The 4,291-nt window shown below is 34.5% G+C and overlaps 1 non-coding gene across 1 annotated transcript; it reads left to right on the top strand.

Annotated features, from left to right (window-relative positions):
• Positions 1–304: 304 nt before the first annotated feature.
• Positions 305–410, top strand: LOC128294476 (small nucleolar RNA R71). Its single transcript, XR_008284786.1, has one exon. It is a non-coding gene; the product is annotated as a small nucleolar RNA R71 (small nucleolar RNA).
• Positions 411–4,291: the final 3,881 nt, after the last annotated feature.

The following is a 4,291-nucleotide window of genomic DNA, read 5'->3' as shown; positions in this document are numbered from 1 at the left end:
CGCCTCGCACCTCATTATTGGATGTACCTGAGTAGAACCAAGTAAACCATCAATCTTTTTATTTAGAAGTTCTACCTGGTTTGACAGCATAGTAACCGAATCTACGTTATAAACGCTTGCTGTTTTAGTTGGCTTCATCCTCATGACTTGCCACTGATAGTTATTCAGTGACATCTCTTCAATAAATTCGTAAGCCTCTTCAAGTGTTTTGTTGTTGATGGTTCCCCCGGCTGCTGCATCAATCATTTGCCTTGTCGAGGGGTTCACACCATTGTAGAATGTTTGAACTTGCAACCATAGAGGTAATCCATGGTGAGGACACCTTCTTAGTAGGTCCTTGTATCTCTCCCATGCATCGTAAAGAGTTTCTAAGGCCATCGGCACAAACGAAGAGATATTATTACGTAATTTGGCTGTTTTAGTCGGCGAAAAATTTTTAATAGAAATTTTTCAGTCATTTGCTCCCAAGTAGTAATTGACCCTCATGATAACGAGTTCAACCACTGTTTAGCTTTGTTTCTCAATGGAAAAGGGAATAACCAAATATGAATGGCATCGTCATAAATGCCATTAATTTCAAATGTATCGCAGAATTCCAGGAAATTTGTCAAGTGAGTGTTTGGATCCTCATCCTGCAAACCATCAAACTAAACAAATTGCTGTATCATTTGAATAGTGTTAGTTTTTAGTTCAAAATTATTTGCAGCAATAGCAGGCCTAACTATACTTGACTCAGTTCCTGTTAAAGTAGGTTTAGCATAATCATACATAGTACGAGGAGCAAGATTTTGATTTGTTAGTTCAATGGGTATCGCTGGAGGTAGTTGATTCTCTTTGGTTTCTGCAAGCTGTGCGATCGATTTCTTCGTAAAAAAGTAGTGGTCCTGACGGGTTTCTTCTAGTCATAAACTATAAAAACCTGCCAAGATAAAGAAAAAGTAAATTAATAAATAATAATAATAAAAAAATAGAATTAACTTGCAAGAAAAATAAATGGCTAAAGTAATAAAAATTTAGTGTTCCTAATATCTTAGTTCCCTAACAACGGCGCCAAAAACTTGATCGTGATTTTCGTGGTGACAGGTTTTAAATATTTATAAAGAATCGTTCTTGAAACTAACTATTATCACGATGTAGGCAAATGTACCTATCGAACAGTGTCAAACCCAAAGGAACTAAAAGTACTAGTAATGACTGTCTTTTTATTATCTAGCCTAAGAATAAGGGGGTTCTGTTTTAACTAACTAATTATCTAAACTAAGAATTCATAGAAAGTAGAATTTGGGAATTACTTTTGGAAAAACGATTGAATTAAGACAATACCTAAGGAAGAATCCACCTAGACTTCACTTGTTATTTTGACTCCGAATCAGACGATTTATTCATTTATCTTGTTCCATAGAGATCCCTAAGTTATGTTATTATCCCTATTCAAGACTAATAACGTCTGATACCTAGATTGAATAATTGAGATTTTTCTCTAATTAACACCCTAGGGTTGCATTAACTTGATCTATGGATCCCCTTATTAGGTTTCACCCTAATCCAGCAAAATCTTGTCACCCTATCTCTAGGCGCGCAATCAACTTCGCTTAATTTTGACAAATGTACTCTTAGACAGGGTCTATTCCTCCTCTAAATAAAAGCTTTTCTTGAATCAGTATCCTGAGATGTCAAAACAAGAATTAAGAACACATAATTAAGAACAAGTTAAATATTTATCATACAATTCAGAAAATAATAACAAGATGCGTCTTAGGTTTCATTCCCCTTAGGTATTTAGGGGATTTAGTTCATAACTAAAAAGGAAAACATCTCAGAAGAATAATGAATACAAAACATAAAGACAACCCAAAACTCCTGAAGGGAAATTGAAGGGAGATCTTCAGTCTTTATGGTGAATCCGGCTTCTGAGATGGATCAATCGGCTTCCCTTGAGCAGTTCCCTACCTCCTTATCTTCGTGTCCTCTTTTCTTCCTTCTCTAGGGTGTATTTATAGGCTTTGGAGTGCCTAAGAACCCTCAAAATTAGCCTTTTCCAAATTGGACTCAACTTGGGCTCGACAAGGACACGTCCGTGTGCGATTATTTCAGGCCGTGCTCGAACCTGTTAGAATAGCACGGGCATGTGTTCTACCCGTGTGAGGAATTATAAGCCGTGTTGATTTCGTACTTTGGCCAATTTTCTCCGTTTTTGGCCCATTTCTTGTTCCTTTCGCTCTCCTATACTCTCCTAAGTATAAAACATGAAATTAAGGCATTAGGAGCATCGAATTCACAAATTCTAAGGAAAAATCATCCATAAAAATGTGTTAAGCATGGGGTAAAAATATGTATAAATTACGGTTTATCAGTAATTAGACCATTGGTTGTCTAAATGGACATTTATGGACTTATAATAAGTGATTTTTAGTGAAAATGTAAATTAAGGATTAAATTGTGAAATATGGAAATTTAGTGGTTAAAATATGAAATAAATGAAACTATGGGCTGCTAGGGTTATAATAGTAATTTGGCTAGGCTTGGATTGTGATGAAATTGAATGAATTTTGGTTTACGAGCCTAGGGACTAAATTGTAAAAGTTGTGAAATTCTAGGGGTAAAAGTGTAAATGTGCTTAAATGTATGTTTTGGATTAAATTGAATAGAGAGATTACTAAATAAGTTAATTTTGAATATATGTAGATCAAGAAAAGCGAAATTTGGATCTAGATCGGGGAAAACTAAAGTTATCGACTAATCAACCCATTTCGTCATTTTCACATCCGAGGTAAGTTCGTATGTAATAAACATTGATGTACTTATGTTTTAAATGCTTTGATATTGTATGAATTGTGAATTCGACTCTATGGATACGTTCAATGATGATACGACATTCAAAATCCCAGTTGAACCTTAGGAATAGTTTAGGATACGAGTGACATGTCATTAGGGGACACATTGAGTTGGCTTCGGGCCATGATAGTAGCACTTCAGGTGCGAGTTATACTGATTTGGTTTCGGGCCATGATATCAGTACTTCAAATATAAGTTACCTTGATTTGGCTTCGGGCCATGGTATAGGTACTTCGTGTGCGAGACTCTTGAGTATCCGACTTCTATTCTGAATGGTTCAATAGGTAAATGAAAGATGTGATTGAGTATGAGAATGATATAAGATGGTACAGGTACGTATGTAACATGTATAATTTTTGGTTCGAAGGAACTTATGAAGAATGTGATTGATGTCATAATTGTGTATATGAAAGGTTTTTTAGCTAATATATGCTAAATGTTGATATATTCAAATTGTTTTATTTTAATCTTGAGATTGAATTAAGTTTATTGTATACGAGCTTACTAAGCTTTATAGCTTACTTTGTTTATTTTTCCCGTATTTTATAGTGTTATCAAGCCACCTAGGATTTGAGGATCGTCGGAGAGCGTTTCACACTATCCGCCTATCACTTGGTACTTATGAACTTTGGTATTTTAAGTATATGGCATGTATAGGGACTTTGGTCATGTTGGTTATGTTTTGGTTATGATTTTGGCCATTTGAATTGGCTTGTAAATGTCTAATGTTTAGTTTGTGTATTTGGCCATGTGAGTTGGCTTATTTTGGTTGATTTTGGTTATGTTTATGTAATGCCCCCATACCTGAGACCATCGCCGGGTCGAGCATGAGGTGTTAACGGACTTAATTCATTAATTAAACAGCTCAGACAATTTATTTTAAAATTTCCAGACAAGCTGGCTAACTGCATCACAGTTGGTAAAAAATTCATATCTGGAGTTACGAAACTCAAAACCCAATTCCGTAAATTTTCCCTGAAAATATACTCATATATATACTTACAAAATGTTTTCTAGAATTTTTGGTTGGGCCAATTAGTACAGTTTATTAGTTAAAAGCTTCCCTATTTCAGGGTTCGGGTACTCTGACCCCTGTGTATTATGGATTAGATATATCCCTGTCTAGAATTTCAATGACTATACCGTTTGGTTATAATAAAACTATACTCAATAAGTATTTCATACATGTAAATTGTGAGTTATAATTATTTTTACACAATTTATGGTGAATTTCTAAATTCAGAACAGGAAATCTAGAATTTGCTCTGACCCTATTTCACCAAAACGTAAATATCTCATAAAATAAAACTCTTTTACCTATTTTGTTTCCTCCACATGAAAATAGATTCATTAAGCTTAAATTCCATATTTTATTCATCATCTGATTCTATCTATACTATTTTTAATGATTTTTCAAACTCACATCACTGCTGCTGTGTGATTTTGTTTTATAGCC

Source organism: Gossypium arboreum, chromosome 6, assembly GCF_025698485.1.
Source record: "Gossypium arboreum isolate Shixiya-1 chromosome 6, ASM2569848v2, whole genome shotgun sequence".
In the NCBI taxonomy this organism is placed as follows: Eukaryota; Viridiplantae; Streptophyta; class Magnoliopsida; order Malvales; family Malvaceae; genus Gossypium; species Gossypium arboreum.
The sequence above is the reverse complement of the archived record's forward strand: the minus strand, read 5'-3'. Positions and strand labels throughout refer to the sequence as shown.